The sequence below is a fragment of the Trichechus manatus genome, unplaced genomic scaffold (assembly GCF_000243295.1).
Source record: "Trichechus manatus latirostris isolate Lorelei unplaced genomic scaffold, TriManLat1.0 scaffold00036, whole genome shotgun sequence".
In the NCBI taxonomy this organism is placed as follows: Eukaryota; Metazoa; Chordata; class Mammalia; order Sirenia; family Trichechidae; genus Trichechus; species Trichechus manatus.
The window spans coordinates 16,805,019-16,823,400 of record NW_004443972.1 but is presented as its reverse complement, the minus strand read 5'-3'; the positions used below and the strand labels follow the sequence as shown (position 1 = coordinate 16,823,400).

Below are 18,382 nucleotides of genomic sequence, written 5' to 3'. Positions count from 1 at the left end.
TAATTGCAGATAGTTTACAGAACTAGCTTCTCATTAAACAATACACGCTGTCTTGTGACATTGGTTGCAAACCCCACAATATGTCAACACTCTCCCCTTCCCGACCCTGGGTTCCCTATTACCAGCTTTCCTGTCCCCGCCTACCTTCTTGTCCTTGTCCCTGGGTTGGTGTGCCCATTTAGTCTCGTTTTGTTTTATGGGCCTGTCTAATATATGGCTGAAGGGTGAACCTCAGGAGTGACTTCATTACTGAACTAAAAGGGTGTCTGGCGGCCCTTGTCAAAAAATCTTCAAAAATTCTCTCTGTGCTTTTTTCTTTCCTCTCCTCCTCTTCTGGAATTTCAATTATGTGTAAATTCTTCCTCTTGATAGTGTCCCATGTAACTCTCATGCTTTCTTCATTCTTTTTTCTGATTGTTCCTCAAACAGGTTAGTGTCAAGGGCTTTATCCTCTATTTTGCTGATTCTTTCTTTTTTGCTTCAGTTCTACTTCTGCGTCCTTCTGTTGCGTTATCTACTTCTGATATTTGTTAATCTTCTCGATTTCTAGTTATTTTTGTGATTTTTATTTATTTTGCTACATTGTTCTTAAATTGTTTTCCTGAATTCTTCCAGAGTTTTGTCTGTGTTTTCCTTGATTTCTTTAAGGATCCTGTAAATAAGTCTTGTGAATTCCTTATCAGGACATTCGATTACCATTTCTTCCTCAGGAAGGTTCTCTGCTCCTTTATTTTAGTCATTTATTCAAGCCATCTTATCTTGTTTCTTTGTATGATTTGTTATTGTCTATTGTCTCTGAGGCATTAAGGTGTTATTTTATTGATCGACTGATTGATTGTATGTTTGTTTTGTCCTGATTTTTTGTTTTGTTTTGACATATCAGGGCAGGCGAGTTGGGCGTGCTTACTGCTTACTTGATGGCACAGGAGTACTTACTATCTGTCTCTGACTAGGTGGGGTTTCAGCAGGCAGGGTAAGCCCACGTCATTGTTCACTGGGCAAGCGAGATGGCTGAGAGTGGGCTGGGCAGGCACTGGCTGTCGCTTGTTGTCACTCCAGTGGCATGGGAGTGCTCACAGCTGCTCACCAGGTGGGCAGGGTGGCAGCCAGGGGCTGTGGCGGGTGGCCAAGGCTTGGGGTTGGGCAGCCAGGGGTGCTGGAATGCTCCTGTGCTGCTCAGCAGGGCTGTTCAGCAGGCAGGGGGCAGGGTTGGGCAACTCGGGACACTGGAGCATTCCAGTGCCACCAGGTGGGGTGGGGCAGTAGAGGGGGTAGGGTTGGGCGACTAGAGACGCTGGAGCACTCGTGGGTCTCTCAGTGGGGTGGGTTGGCAGGTGGGGGGTGGCAACCAGGGGTGCTGGAGTGCTCCCACGCTGGTTGGTGGGTTGGCAGGTGGGGGGCAGGGTCAGGCGGGTGGGGGCTCTGGAGTGCCACCACTTGGCAAGTGAAAGTGGGGGATGGCAGACAGGGCTGGGTGGGAGGGATAAGAAGGGGGATTTGTACTGTGGTCCCTGGCCATTGGGGATGTGGGGATTTGTGCCTCTAATCCCCACTAGGTTGGGGGAAGGAGGAGTGTGCTCCTCTGGTTGCCATGTCAGGGTGCCTGGGCACTTCCTGTTAGCTGTAGCCTGCAACTGGGACCTGATCAAGTACAAGGAGGAGAGGCTGTCCGTAGTCCCGTCAGGTAGGGGACCTCCTGTTAATACTCTGTGGATCAATTACTCCGTGAGCACCACCCAACCTAATATTCAGGGACTGTCGCTGGTGGGTAGCCCTGTCTCTGGGTCCTGGCTCCTTCCCTGCTCTGTGGATGCTAGGGTCCCCGGAGCTCCTACCCACCTTCTGTACTTTCCCTCTTTAGATCTGGTTCATGCCCTGCTCACCTTGCTTCACTCTGGGTATGTTAACAGTTTTTCTGTCTCCTGTCGGGAATTCCGTGTAGTTGCCTTTCTGTGTTCCTCACCTGGGATGGCTGTTGGGTTTGTCCCAAGATGGTCATGCTGCGCCAGGTTAGCTGGTAGGGGACCTCTGCTCCATATCTCTCCTCATGTGCTGTTTTTGATCAATTCTTTTTCATCTGATGCTCAGGGTTCCAGGTTGTCCTCTGTATCTGTTTCACTTGGTTTCTCGGGTCTTTGCTGTAGAGGGACAGCAAAGTGTGTCTGACTAAGCTGCCATCTTGGCTCCTCCCCTAGTCCAAGGTTTCTTTTAACGTCGACTTGCTAAAACCCAACCAAACCTGTTGCCATCAAGTCGATTCCTACAGGACAGAGTAGAACTGCCACACAGAGTTTCTAAGGAGCAGCTAGTGGATTCGAACTGCCAACCTTTGGTTAGCAGCTGTAACTCTTAACCACTGCACCACCAGGGTAACCAACAAAATGGAGCTCATATTAGTTTTCCTAACCCATTTAATTTTCCAATAATTCCCGGCTGCAATGACTCAAGAAAAAAAAAGACTTAGTTTTCCCTGTTAACAACCTATTTTCAGTAGATCCTTCTTATTTGCAAAGAAAAAGTATTAGTGATAAGTGAAAGCTATTGTAGATCATCAGTGCTCAAACTGTTTCTCATAATTTATTAATGATAATTACCATCATAAACCAGTTTCCATCAGATTGATTCTGACTCCTGGTGACCCCATGTGTGTTGGAGCAGAACTGCACTCCATAGGGTTTTCAATGGCTGATTTTTCAGAAGTAGATCACCAGGCCTTTCTTCTGCAGCACCTCTGGGCAGACTCAAACCTCCAACCTTTCGGTTAGCAGGTGAGTGAGTTAATGGTCTGCACCACCCAGGGACTCCTAATTACCATCATAGAAAATATGCATGTGAAAGTAAACAGAATAAAACTCAGGTTACTGTCCAGGACATTTTCCCATGAGACAAACATTATTATTTAGTCTCTAAACTCCTTTCCTTCAAAAAATAAGTCTCTTAAAAATGTTTTTCTAGATTAGGGATTAAAAAACTATGATACATATACTAAATAGGTCCAAAAGGCTTGTTTTCAGTTGCATAGGGTCTGGTATTATTATCTGTTCCAATCTTCCTCAACTTTTCTGAACAGTTATGAAATACTGCACCTAGTTCAAAAGACTGTGCTCCCTTGCCACCCACCCACAAGGTAGTTCATTTCATACTCTCCATACACCCTTTCCTGGAGATAATTCAGAATTTTGGTCCTGAAGTATAAAGAGATTTTTTTTTGTTGTTGTTATCTGTTCTAAATAATAGCCTCCCCTTTCCTTCTACCCATGATTCAAAAACCATAGCAGCAAATGTAGGAGACAGCAGGGGGGAAATGGCAGCCACAGCACAAATCCTACAGGAAATAGAAACTAAAACTTGGCTTGACATAATTGAGCACAAATGAGCTGAAATTAAACAGTGATATTCATGCTTACAAGGTGTTAGAAAACAAAAAACGATAAATAGTACTAACAGCTAATCAGCTAATGCATCACATCAGAATATTTAGAATAGTGAAGTTTTACATCAACAGGCTATTTTTACCATTTACTTTTGGATAATGGGTATGGTTTAAAAAAGCATACAAAGTCTTTCTCCATCATAAGGTAAGCCCCTAAATCATGTCAATGTTTATTTTTTGCCAGACTAATAGATCATTGTGTATGAGGTTGCCATAAATTGGGGCTGACTCCACAGAAGCTAACAAGAGATCAAAAATTAAAGTTTTCAAACGAATATCCAAGCACTCACATAATGCTTGCATCTTTCTGTAAATAACACTTATGAGTATCTTGAGGCATCCTCCACAGTGTACGTTTGTATATTACTAAATTACATTACTTGCCTGAGATCATATTCTTTGAAGTGATAAAAATTAATCATTTATAAAAATTAATCATTTTATCAAAGATTACATAATACATTATTAACAGTTAACTATTAGTTGAGTAAAGAGGTAGTTTTTAGTTAATTAGTTTTGTACTCCTGCTCTGTGCGCATGCACGCACCACACAAATATACCTGGACTGCGCTAATGAGTTTCACTTTATGTTAAATAAGTACAAGCATGTTGAGGTTGTATATTTTCTCACCCCTCAGTGTGAAACCCCCCTGTGAAATCTGGCTACAGTAGAATGTCAGCTTGGTCATTATCTCCCAAGTAAAAATTTCCTGGCAAAATTGGGAAACTAGAAACTGATGTATTCCCAGATGAGTTTCACTCTTGGCTTCTTTCGGGGCATAGAGGAACTTGCCCATGTGGAAGGAAGTAACATCCTTTCTTTTATAATCATACTGGAGGACAGGAGAGAAAGACTATCAATGCATTTAACGTATTAGTCTCAGCCTACCTACAGCCTTTTCTCTATGAAAAAGAAAAAATGAATAAAAATGACCGGGATCAACACAGCATTTCTTCTTTGTTCTTCTTATTATTGGTGTCTCAGACCTTCTCATTTATTTGGATTTACTCTAAGGAGTTTTTGTTTAAGTCTGGACTTTTTGCTGAATAATGTTGCTGTTTTAAGAACAAGGTACTGCTAGGACCATACGGTTCCACGAATGAATTCCTTCAGATCTTCAAAAAATAGAGAGCTCTTATGCTATTTAAAATACTTCAGAGCAGAGAAACTACTTCCCAGTTCTTTTTATGAAACCAGCATAACCTTTATCAAGAGCTGGCAAAGATAACACAAAAAAAGATGACTACAGATGAAACTCACTTATTCATTTAAATAAAAATGTCACCAAACAGAACTAATATATGCTCAAATATTATACCATGACTAAGTAAGTGTATGGAGCCTTGGCGGCACAGTGGGTTAAGAGCTCGGCTGCTAACCAATAGGTCTGCACTTTGAATTCACCAGCCACTTCTTGGAAACCCTATGGGGGCAGTTCTACTCTCTCCTCTAGGGTTGCTATGAGCTGGAATCAACTTGACCTGCAATGGGTTAGGTTTTGTTTTAAGTAAGTGCATGGCTGGTTCACAAACTAGAATCTACTAAAGTAATTCATCATCCTAAATAGGTCAAAGAAGAAAAGCACATACGATAGGTCATGATAGATGCTGAAAATACCAACTGACAAAATTCAACCTCCATTCCTGATTAAAAATGTTTAGTTAAGTAGTAATGAAAGGACATTGTCTTCACATGACAAAAAATATATGTATCACACACTCAATATCTATTATTTAATAATGTTCTCAAAGTGCTAGCCCGTGCAAATAGACTAAAAAAAGAGACAATATAGACACAATCCAAACATCTATTCTCTGTAAAAGTCCTAGTACACTACAAATATTAAGGAATATTTCCTTAACTTGACAGACAGAAATTACTGACAATTAACAGTAGACTTCATATTTAATGGTGACATAGTAAAGACATCCCCAAACTAAGAAACAAGATAAGGATGGCCAGCATCACAGCTATTATTTGTCATTGTTCTGGAGAAGCTAGCAATTCACTAAGCCAAGAAAGGAAGAGATAAGATTAGCACTATATTTAATGATTATTTTCCTAGAATATTCAAGAGAAACAATTTATTAAAACTAATAAGGTTGGCCAGACATATAAACACTCATCTACTAAGTACCAGCCAAAAAATACTAGATAATATGATGGCTAAGATCTCAAACAGATTATTTTAATGAAACATGTACAGTTTATTCTAAATTTTATCTGAAAGAGAATGCAGTAAAATTCAAGAAATTTTACGGGAAAAAAAGAGAGATTTGCCCAGTGAATTACTAAAAATACACCATAATCAAAGCAGAGTGGTATTTGTGTAGGAAGAGACAAATAGATCAAAGTAACAGAAGAATCCAAAGGAAACCCACGTACACATGAGAATTTAGCATATTAAGGTAGCATTTCCAATCACTTAGGAAAGAACTGATTTCAACAAATAATTTCAAGAAAAGTGGCTAATATTCAGTAAAATTAAACAAATAAATTAAATCCCTACCTTATATAATGTATAAAAATAATTTTTAGACGTTTTAACGAGTAAAGCATAAAAAACTGTAAAAAGTATTGAAAAAACAGGAGAAGCTTTTAATAATTTTTGAGTGTGGGCCCCCTTCTTTAGCAAGATACAAAACCCATGCATTTTAAACAAAAGGTCCTTACAAATATTTGCCATATATTTCATAAAAGATCAATATATCTGTATCCTAATAAATAAACAGTTTTGAAAAATAATGGGTAAAATATATGGGCAGACCATATTAAGAGATATGGAATATCATGCAGACATTAAAAAGATGACAAGGTTCTCACCATAAATTTTTGGTCTAATAAAGCAGATCATAAAACAGTATACATAATCTCATTTACAAGAAAGAGAAATAACATTGTTATGGGCATATAAGAGAGATGCGCAAGATCTTGGATTACCTATGGCTGGGGACCGGGCTGAGGAGTTTCACTTTCTTTTATACATGGTTACATTATTCAAGGATTTTTTGTCCTTCCAAAATGAGGACAAAACAATTGTTCGGCGAATACAGTGCTTGCTTCTTTGCTGCTTCTCGCTTGAAATGCGTACTCCAACTGTGTTAGGGAGGCAGATCATTTTACTTCACAGAACGTACGACCATTTCTCTCTTATGATAATGTGTCAAAAGCATCTACCGTGAGATAAAGGACACTTACAAAGGCGCTCTACTTTTGCTTATTACGGCATAACAGTAACAGAGAGACACAACCTCTCTTTGGTTAGAATACCTTCCCCCCTCTTTTTTCCCTTCTTGAGCAGTACAGCTTCTTACGCCCTTTACACCGGGGTGGGGACTCTACCTAACGCCTGGGTTCCCACTGGGGGCAGGGTTTGCTTCTGCTCTTTCCGCCTTTCTCTCCGTGACCCTCTGGGAGGTTACCCAACTTCTCATTGACAAGACTATGATGACACCCTACAGGAAAGCAGAGAGCCAAACTGTGCAACAGCCTTAGGAAAAACAACAGAAAGAATCTCTTAAGAAGTTTTGAAAAAGTAACCACGTTGTACTTGCTTCTAGGAGGCAGCCCCTGTCCCGAAGGGAAGTTGGGGACACTCCTGACCGGGTCCACTCTCACCCAGACCACGCAGGCCCGGTGGCCCCACTTCCCGGGCAGAGAACTCAGTCACCAAGAGTGGAGTCTGGCCGAATCCCTCCCCTAGAGCCGTCCAGGCGGGGGCCGCAGTTGCTGCGGCAACGCCACCGGCCGCGAAAGCCCCTTCCTGGCTCCGCCCCGAAACTGGGACGGGGCAGTTTCTCTGACGCAAACCCCTCCCCAGTCTGAGAACTGGTGGTCTCCGCAGTTCCTCAGCTTCTCTCCCTCAGGCGCCCACGCTGCCTGCGCGTCCTTCTCGCTCTCACACACAAGCTCTCCGTCACCGTGCTAGATGGATTCGGACACACCAACTCGCTCACGAAGTTTCTTACTCACAGTTGAGGGATTCAGCCTTGGTCTCTCACGCCTCAGGTCCGCTGCGCCCGCCGAGTGACTCCAACCGGAAGTTGTTTTTCGTTCCTGTTCAGAAGGCGGTGCCTGCGCGTGGAGCCATCAACCTTTTACCGTCAACCCCGCAAGGCCAGGCCGAGTCTTGCTTGGTCTTGCGCTGCTCAGTTCGGCCCCGCCCAGCCTCGCTCCGCCCAGCCCCTCCCAGTCCGGCCCCGCCTTGTAAGAAATGTAACAACGACAGAAAGGAATCTCTTATCAAGTTTAAAGATCACCGGAGGGTCTTAGCTAAATTTTTTGGCAAACGATAAATAACCAGGTCTGATATCACCCTGTATGTGAGTTAGAGTACCCAAGAATCACCCGAGAGACTTGTTAAAGATGTATATTTACCAACCCTAACCTAGGAATTCCCCTTCAGAGCAACTGGGGTAAAGCCCAGGAACCTGCGTTTTCAACAGATCCTCATGTAAATATGATTAAGGCGGTTAAGGTCCACACTTGGAGAAACATTGAGTCTTCTCTCTCTCTCTCTCTCTCTCTCTCTCTCTCTCTCACACACACACACACACACACACACACACACACACGCGCGCGCGCGCACGCACACGTTTTTCCCTACCTGGTAAATGTACTTGCAAAAGTTGAATGGTTGGTAAATGGAAGTAGACCTTTATTAGAAAATCTCTCATGAATTAAAACTTCCCCATCATTCCGTTTCCTAACCATGCCTAAATATTCCCCAAGATAGAAATTTTAGTTAACTATAACAAGAAAAGTATTTGTACTCCAGGTTCTAGTTCCAATACGTAATAGCTCAGGCAATTTGCTTAACCTAACTGAATCTTAAATTTTCCTATCTCACAAATGAGGACAGAGATAACCTACTTCATCGGATGGATGGTTGCCAGGATCAAATTCTTTAGCATTAGCAAAAGCACTTGGTTAAATTTAGAATGCTGGTAATGAAACGTGTTGTCTGGAGTCACTCATGTCATGCTGGCTCCTTCCCACCATCAACATCGTCCTTGAGATTTTTTTCAGGAAAAAGAAGCTGTGGTCAAATCCACAGCACATGTGGAAGCTTCAGAGAACCTTGAGGCCTGGACTCTGTACTTTGACTGGAGCATGACTGCATCTGGCTGAATGCATGTGGCACTTTCAGAACCTTCCATGGTGATAACTTACTTATTTAATTAAAAAAAAAAATTAACTGAGGGATCTGGACCAAGATGGCGGTGTGAGCAGCTGTGCACTCAAAAACACTAAAACCACCGAAAAACCAAGCAGAAACTGGCAGAACCAACTTTATTAGAATTCTGGAAACCAGTCAAAGAGTTATACCAACAAAGCAAATGCTGAATCAAGAAAAAGGCGACATATAAACCTTAAGAAAGCTTTTGGTTTTCTGTTTGCCTGATCCCCCAACCTCCTCAACTCGGCATGGCCATCTTAAGGTGTGGTTTGTAATCCCAGAGAGAGAGCCTGCTCTCTGGGTATAGACAAAGCAGAGCAGGCTTTCTTAAATTATTGCATGTGTCTGTTTTAACCTGTCTCAGGGCTGCTTGAGGACTGAAGCAAGGCACTAATCTCAGTCTAGCCTGTCTCAGTGCTCATGCAAAATGGATAAGCAACAAGTAAAACCAAAAGATTATAACATCCTGTAGATCTACAGGGTCAATACAATCCCTATAAAAATTCCAACAGCCTTTTTTTTCAGAAATGGAAAAGCAGATTCTCAAATTCATATGAAATTGCAAGGGGTCCTGAATTGCCAAAGCAATCATGAAATAGAAGAACAAAGTAGGAGGAGTCACACTTCCCAATTTCAAAACTTCTACAAAGCTACAGTACTCAAAACAATGTAGTGTTGGTATAAGGATAGACATATAGACCAAAGGAATAGAATTGACAGTCCAGAAATAAACCCATACATTTATGGCAATTAATTTTCAACAAGGGTACCAAGACCATTCGTGAGGGAATGAAGAGTCTCTTCAATGAATGATGCTGGGACAAACAGATCTCCACATGCAAAAGAATGAAGTTGGACCCATACCTCATACCATATACAAAAATTAACTAAAAATGGATCAATGACATAAATATGAGAGCTAAAATCATAAAATTCTTAAAAGAAAATATATAGGTAAACTTTAAGTCTTTGTTTTTGACAATGCTTTCTTAGATATGATGCAAAAATCACAACAAAAGAAAAATAAATAAATTAGACTTCATCAAAATTAAAAATATTGTGCATCAAAGGACTTTATGAAGAAAGTGAAGATGTCTCTATAGAATGGGAGAATATATTCAATAATTATATATCTGATAAGGGCTTAATATCCAAAATATATAAAGAACTGCTACAACTAAACAACAAAAAGACAAACAACCCAATTAAAAAACGGGGAAAGGTCTTGATAGACATTTCAAAAAGAAAAATACAAATGGCCAATAAGCTCATGAAAAGATGCTCAACATCATTAGTCATTAGGGGAATACAAATTAAAACCACAATGAAATACACTTCACACTCACTAGGATAGTTCTTACCAGAAAAATAACAAGGGTTGGTGAGGATGTGGAGAAATTAGAACCCTCGTGCATTGCTCGTAGGAACGTAAATTGGTGCAGCTGCTGTAGAAAAGTTTAGTGATTCCTCAAAAAGTTGAACATAGAATTACCATATGACTCAGCAATTCAACTCCTAAGCATATATCCAAAAGACTTGAAAGCAGGAGTCAAACAGATACTTGTACACCAATGTTCACTGCAGCACTATTCATGATAGCCAAAAAGTGGAAACAACAGATGAATGGTTAAACAAAATGTGGTATATACATACAATGGAATATTATTCAGCCATACAAGGAATGAAATTATAATACATGCTACAACATGGATGAAACTTGAACTCATTAAACTAAATGAAAAAAAGCAGACACAGAAGGACAAACATTTTGTCATTCCACTTACGTGAAATATCTAGAATAGGCAAATGCATAGAGACAGAAAGTAGATTAGTAGTTACCAGGAGCAGGGGCCTTATTGCTTAACAGCTACAGAATTTCTGTTTGGGGTGATGAAAAAGTTTTGGAAATAGAGGATGGTAATGTTGCACAACATTGTGAAAGTGATTAATGACACTAAATTGTACACTTAAAAATGTTAAAAATGGCAAATTTTTTGTTATACCCTGATGAATACAGATGCAAAATTCTCAATAAAGTTTTAACGAACAGAATTCAACAACATATTAAGAAAAGCATACATTATGATCAAGTGAGATTCATATCAGGAATGCAAGGTGGTTCAACATTAGCAAATCAATGTAATTCACCACATAAATAAAGGAAAAGAATCATGTGATCATCTCAATTGATATAGAAAAGGCATTTGATAAAATCCAACACTCTTTCCTAATAAAAACTCCCAGTAAAATAGGAAGAAAAGGGAAAATCCTCATCTTAGTTATCCAGTGCTGCTATAACAGAAATACCACAAGTAGATGGCTTTAACAAACCGAAATTTATTCTCTCACAGGCTAGGAGGCTAGAAGTCCAAATTCAGGGCATCAGCTCCAGGGGAAGGCTCTCTCTTTCTCTATCACTGTCTTTCTCTATCGGTTCTGAGGGAAGGTTCTTGTCATCAACCTTCCCTGAGCTTCTCAGCACAGGGACCCCGGGTCCAAAGGATATACTCTGCTCCCAGCTCTGGTTTCTTGCTCTGCTCACTTCTCTCTCCTTTTGTCTCTTGTAAGATAAAAGGTGATGCAGGCCACACCCCAGGGAAACTCCCCATACATCAGATCAGGGCTGTGACCCAAGTAAGTGCTGCATCCCACCCTAATCTTCTTTAACATAATCTAATCTTGCCTCATTAACCACAGGCAAAGATTGGGATTTACAATACATAGGAAAATTACATCAGATCACAAAATGGAGGACAACCACAAAATACTGGAAATCATGGCCTAGCCAAGTGGACACATATTTTGGGGGGACACAATTCAATCCAGAACAATCCTCAACACAATTAAGGGTGTATAAGCAAAAGCAACAGCCAACATCATTCTCAGTGGAGAAAGACTGAAGCCTTCCCCTTGAGAACAGGAACGAGACAAGGATGCCCATTATAACCACTCTTGTTCAGTATTGTACTGGAAGCCCTAGCCAGAGCAACAAGGCAAGAAAGGGAAATAAAGTGTATACAGATTGGAAGTGAAGAAGTAAAACTATTTCTAGTCACAGATGACACGATCCTATACTAGAAAATTCCAGAGATTCCACAATAAAGTTACTGGATCTAATAGAAGAATTCAGCAAATTGACAGGGTACAAAATCAACACACAAAAATCAGTTGGGTTCCTTTACACTAACAAAGAGAACTCTGAAAAGGAAATCAAGAAAACAATACCATTTACAATAGCCCCCCAAATGATGAAATACCTAAGAATAAACCTAACCAGGGATGTAAAAGACCTATAAAACAGAAACTATAAAACACTACTGCAAGAAACTCAAAGAGACCTACATAAACATTCCACGCTCATGGACTGGAAGATTTAATATTATGAAAATGTCAATACTACCCAAAGCAACGTATAGATATAATGCATTCCCGATTCAAATTCCAACAACACTTTTTACTGAAACGGAGAAACTAATCTCCAACTTTATATGGAAAGGAAAGAGACTTTGAATAGCCAAAGCAATACTGAAGAAGAACAAAGTAGGAGGCCTCACACTTCTTGATCTCAAAACATACCATACAGGCACAGTAATCAAAACGGCCTGGTACTGGTTCAAAGACAGACACATAGATCAATGGAATATAATTGAGAACCCAATTATCGGCAGCTGATTTTCAACAAGGGGTCCAAGTCCATTCAATGGGGAAGAAACAGTCTCTTTAACAAATGGTGCTGACAAAACTGGATATCCGTTTGCAGTAGAATGAAACAAGATCCATACCTCACACCATATACAAAAACTAACTCAAAATGGATCAAAGACCTAAATGTTAAAGCTAAAACTGTAATGTTCCTGGAAGGTAACACAGCAACAAAACTATGATACTTAATTTAAAAAAAAAAAAAAAAAGACTATCAAACGCAACTACAAATGCACAAGCAACAGAAGACAAGTTAAATAACTGGGACCTCCTAAAAATTAAATACTTATGCTCATCAAAAGATTTTATCACAAAGTAAAAAGACAACCTACAGACTGGGAAAAAGTCTTCAGAAACAACATATCAAATAAAGGTATAATTTCTAAAATGTATAGAAAACTTCAACAACTCAACAACAAAAACAGAAACAATCCAATTAAAAAATGGACAAAGGACATGAACAGACATTTCACCAAAGAGAACATTCAAGTGGCCAACAAACACATGAAAAGATGCTTGTGATTATTAGCTATTAGAGAGATGCAAATCAAAACTACAATGGGATACCATCTCACCCCTGCAAAAATGGCACTGATTTAAAAAAAAAACAAAAAACAGAAAACAACGAATGCTGGTGAGGATGTGGGGAGATGGGAATCCTTATCCACTGCTGGTTGGATTGTAAAATGGTACAACCACTATGGAAAACAGTATGGTGCTTCCTCAAAAAGAAATAGTAATACTTTATGATCCAGCAATCTCACTCCCAGGTATATACCCCAGAGATCTAATAAAAGAGACTCCAAAAGACATCTATATACCTATGTTCATTGCAGCATTATTCACAATAACAAAAAGAAGGAAACAGCCTAAAGTGCCCAACAACAGATGAATGGATAAACAAAATGTAGTACATAGATACAATGGAATACTATGCAGCCATAAAGAATAATGAGTCCTTGAAATATCCTATACTGTGGATGAATCTGGAGGACATTATGCTGAGTGAAATAAGTCAATCACAAAAGGGCAAGTATTGTATGATTACACTTTTATAAAAACACAAGAATAGATAAATATATATAGAAACCAACGCTCATTGGTGGTTACCAGAGTTGGGTGGGAGATCACAGACACTTACTATTTTTGGTGATGAGAAAGGTAGCATCCAATGCGGGTGAAGTGCACACAGTTTGACCAAGGTAAATGATGTCACTAAGAAGTGCATAAGAGAAAAAGACATTTTTGGTAAAGGATATGACAAATATAATTTTGCAACACCACCACCAACAACCAAAAAATATGTGTGTGGTTACGAAAATACGTATATAGGCATATATGTGTATGGATATGAAAATGTGGGTACATATGTGTGCACAGATGTATCTATAGGCATATGTATATACAGGTATGCGTATGTATGCATGTATATCCATATATATAATAAAACACAAAGGGGACACAGTTATGGATGCTTCTTAGACATAGCCATATACCTCACAAGATTGCTTTTCTGGGTTTAAAGGCTTAGGACCATAGTCTTATGGGACAACTCAGTTAATTGACATAATCTAGTTCATAAAGTGTACGTTCTACATCCCAAAGCGTGAGTAGTGTCTGGGGTCTTAAAAGCTTGCAAGCCACCATCTAAGATACAACTATTGGTCTCCATTTGTCTGGAAAAAAAAGAGAAAGAAGGAAACCAAAGATTCAGACAAGAAAGTAGTCTACAGGACTAACAGTTTACAGGAACCACGGCCTCATCTACCCTGAGATAAGAATTAGACGGTTCTCGGCTACTACTACCGACCATTCTAATCAGGGCCACAATAGATGGATCCTAAAAGAATGGGAGAAAAATGTGGAACAGAACTCAAATTCTTAAAAAGTCCAGACTTACTGGACCGGTTAAGACTAGAGGACTCCCCTGAGAAACTCTTTAAACCTTAAACCAAAATTACCCGTAGAGGTCGACTTCCAGCTGAATGACAAATTGGCTCATAAAATAAAGAATATCACCTGAGTAATGAGCTCCTTTAAAAAATCATCTACATGAGACCAAATGGTCCAATATTACTCTAAAGCAAAGATGAGAAGATAAGGGGGCAGGGAAACTAGAGTACTGGAAATGGTACAACCAGAAGGTAATGAATGAGAATGATGACACACTGTGAAAAATATAACCAACATTCCTGAACAATCTGTGTAGAAATTGTTAAATGGAAACCTAATTTTCTGTGTAAACTTTCACCTTAAACACAATAAAATAATATTAATTTTATATATATATATATATTTTGCCACAATAAAATTATAAAAAATTAAAGAAATATATTGGATAATAGTTGCAGTAAAAAATAGGCTCATAAGAGGGGGAGTAAAAGCTACTTATCTTCCCTGGGTACCACCAACGCATAGAAGATCTTAGATGTAAACAAGTGGAAGGAAAATTCAATCTCTGACATAATTAAAAGTGGGTAAACCACAAAAAAATAAAATAAAATGAAACACACACACACACACACACACACACACACACACAAACTAAATCAGGATACCAAAATGTTCATGGTAGTTATTTCAAGTTATTTCAAGGATTACGAGTGATTGTTTCCCTTATTTTCTGCTGTTTATCTGACTTTTCTACAACAAATATGTGTTACTTGTGTATTTTTTAAGTTACAAAAAAACTAAATAGGTTCAGAGAGCCAATTTAATTTAAAAAAATTTAACAGCGTTATTGAGGTGTATATATATATTTTAAAACAGGCCAGCCAGTCTGTGTTTTATTCACCTGAGATGCTCAGGTCTTGACTGCATATTGCTGCAGTGGGTTCAGATGCTGCTCCTTCCGCTGCGGTTTCTTGGTCTTCAGGTTTTCGTCGTGCTTCTTGAGCCTGCGCTGCACGGCATGCGTTTTCCTGGGCCACAGATCCAGTGGCCTGTACTTCTTGCCCTTGTAGAACTTTCTGAGGTTCTCCTTCTGAATCTGGTTGATGACAGTAAGAGCTCGGGCAATGGATTTGCGGACAACTAGGAATTGGGGGAGCTTGGACACCGTATCGCCTGTCACTCTGGCAACGCACAGCTGGGACAGCTCCACCTTCAGATCGTACAGCTATTTCAGCAGCTCCTCCTTCTACTTGCGGTGAAGGTCCTGAGCCTTGATTTCAGCCATGGTTGAGCGCTAGAACCCCGCCGCCGCCTCATCCGAGGCCGAGAGAAAGAGTGAGGTATAATTTATGTAACACAATCTCTTTATTTTTAACACTCACTGCTTTTGTACATATCTGACATCACGGGCCAATACTGTTTGGAAAATACCTCATCACCAAGCACAAGCACACTAACAACATTGAAGGATCAATTTGATAGCCAAGACTAACATGACCTTGAATGCCGTTTATTGTTGGCAGGTAGAGCCTACTCTGGAGCATAGAATTGTATCCATAGACTTGATGAAATTTCCAAAGTTGAGAATGCTTCTGCCTAGAGATCTTGGCCAAGCTATGCCTGAGCAAGTGTTCAGTCCATGATTCTTCAGCTTGAAAGGCTCAAGCCTAACTCTTGCGTTCTTGGGCTCTCCCTTTTCTGGTTGTATAGTCCCAAATAACTTAGAAGCTGCTTTCTCCACAGGAGAGCTCAGTATTTCACTGCTCCTAAAATATTATTTTTCCTCCTGCCAAAGCAGGAGGATCAAGTTCTAGCCAACTCAATTTCTTCCTGAATCATGGATCACATACTTCTTTCCCTGGGCCAGTAATTCTGAGGATTTAAAAATCTGCCTTCTACCTAAGTTATCTTGAAGATTAGGCTTACTCTTAAAAGTCAAAGTAAAAAACATAATTAAAATATTTTTTAAACAAACAGAAACTTTTAATATGTAACATTTTGATCAATCCAACAGTTTTCTTGCAATAATTAATCGGGTTAAATGTGACTATACAGCACTGTTTTTTTGTTGCATGTTGTTTTTTGAATTTTTTTTTAAATTGTACTTTAGATGAAGGTTTACAGAACAAACTAGCTTCTCATTAAACAATTAGTATGCATATTGTTTTGTGACATTGATTAACAACCCCACAACACGTCAACACTCTCCCTTCTCGACCTTGGATTCCCAATCACCAGCTTTTCTGTCCCCTCCTGCCTTCTAGTCCTTTCCCCTGGGCTGGTGTGCCCATTTAGTCTCTTTTTGTTTTATGGGGCTGTCTAATCTTTGGCTGAAGGGTGAACTTCAGGAGTGACTTCATCACTGAGCTAAAAGGGGGCCATAGTCTCAGGGTTTCTCCAGCCTCTATCAAGCCTGTAAGTTTGGTCTTTTTTTGTGAGTTAGAATTTTGTTCTACATTTTTCTCCAGCTCTGTCTGGGACCCTCTATTGTGATCCTTGTCAGAGCAGTTGGTGGTGGTAGCTGGGCACCATCTATTTGTGCTGGACTCAGTCTGGTGGAGGCTGTGGTAGTTGTGGTCCATCAGTCCTTTGGACTAATCTTTCTCTTGTGTTTTTGGTTTTCTTCATTCTCCCTTGCTCCTGACAAATAGAATATCTTAGATAGCCGCTCACAAAGCTTTTAAGACCCTAGACGCTACTCACCAAAGTAGAATCTAGAACATTTTCTTTATAAACTATGTTGAATACAGCACTATTTTCTAGAAGATTGAAGGGGCTGTTTTGAAGATTTTGAATTGAAATTGTAGAATTTAATAACACACCCAGAATCTGAAACTGAATGCTTAAGCATTTTGAAATATGGGGTGCTAAAAACTTTGAATAAGAAAATAAATATATGCATCTTTAAAAATGTATGTTTCTCTCTTTCCACTCCTGCGATGTTGTAGTCATGAAGAGAAGTGGCTGCATACTTCTCCTATGTGTGGAATACACATGAATGCTGGTAGAATTTTTTAGATGGAAGAGTCTTGCACTGAAATGGTGTTAAACTTCGTTTTTCTATAATGATTTCTTTTTTTTTTTTTTAAAGAATTGACCTATAGTATGTCTTATTAAGGTTAGGAATTGAGCTGAGATACTTGTTTGAGGACTAATCCTTTAAAAGAATGGCATAACTGTATTCCAATTTTCTGTCACTTGTGCTGTTGTATAACTCAGGTTAGTCAGCAGTACTGTGGCATTGGTGTTAGGGTACGGTGGGGTGAAAATACGAAACTGTCGGCTTATTAAAAATATTTTAGAACATATTTTCAAAGCTGTTTAATATTTTATTGAGAGTTTTTAATATAAATCTGGGACAAGGAGAGCTGCCAGTATAAACACTTACTACAACTTGGAATGTCAGTTATGCATCAACGACTTCAGTTAAATCTTTGATGTGAAATAGCACTGTTAATAGAATATAGTTGACTTGTGGTTTAGGAAGATATCTGGGCTAGCTGTTTCTGTCTCAGACTCTCAAACTAAAATGCCTACAAAGAATCAGAAAAATATAAGACCTCATAATATCATCAAGAGGCAGGACTGACAATCAGGACAGCTGTGTATGGTGGATCAGGTTTTACCTTGTACAATGCACCCAGCTGAGGGAGGTGCACACTTACCAAGCCTTTCCCTCTTGGGCTGGAGTCTTCCCAGAGGGGTGCCTTTTTCTAATTCACACAAAGGCACTGTAAGAGAAACTGTAATCCTGCTGACAAGCAGCCTAGTGCCAGAATCTGACAATTTATAACCAACTGCAAGAGCTGTGGGGCTCAAATGGACATGTAGTTTGTTGTTTAAAGGCGAGCAAACCTGGTGGCCTGAGGGATAGTCAGGAAGCTGCCTGCCTCATCATACCTACTAGAGAAATGGACAGTAACCCCACTGCTATGTGAGACCTACAAGCAGTATTTTAACATGACTTTGCCCCAGTACCCTTCATTAGCACCTCCCTCTATTATCCATTTTGGAACTATGCTTTGGAGTATACCAATATGGCCCCCGTGCTAGTGAATAGATGTGATGCCCTGCATCTAGGGATATGAAGCCAGTAATGAAAGGAGCTGGGCAGATAGAATTGTATGTTTGAATCTCTCTTGGGTTTTAATTTTTTATATATGGTTTCTATCAA

At 39.7% G+C, this 18,382-nt stretch overlaps 1 protein-coding gene and 1 pseudogene across 16 annotated transcripts in view; both read right to left on the bottom strand.

Annotated features, from left to right (window-relative positions):
• TANK (TRAF family member associated NFKB activator) overlaps positions 1–18,382 on the bottom strand; it is a 126,016-nt gene that overhangs the window by 101,842 nt on the left and 5,792 nt on the right. For 9 of the 16 annotated variants that reach the window (XR_002823949.1, XR_002823950.1, XM_023730455.1 and 6 more), the window contains exon 1: positions 1,964–7,378. The exons of 1 other annotated variant lie outside the window; for it this stretch is intronic. The gene's annotated coding sequence lies outside the window, so the exon portion shown is untranslated. Of the gene's footprint in view, positions 1–1,963; positions 7,379–7,406; positions 7,596–13,456; positions 13,531–18,382 lie in introns of those variants that run through there. 6 more of the 16 variants (XM_023730445.1, XM_023730448.1, XM_023730447.1 and 3 more) reach the window with 6 other exon arrangements.
• LOC111820406 (60S ribosomal protein L35 pseudogene) lies at positions 14,857–16,249 on the bottom strand (annotated as a pseudogene).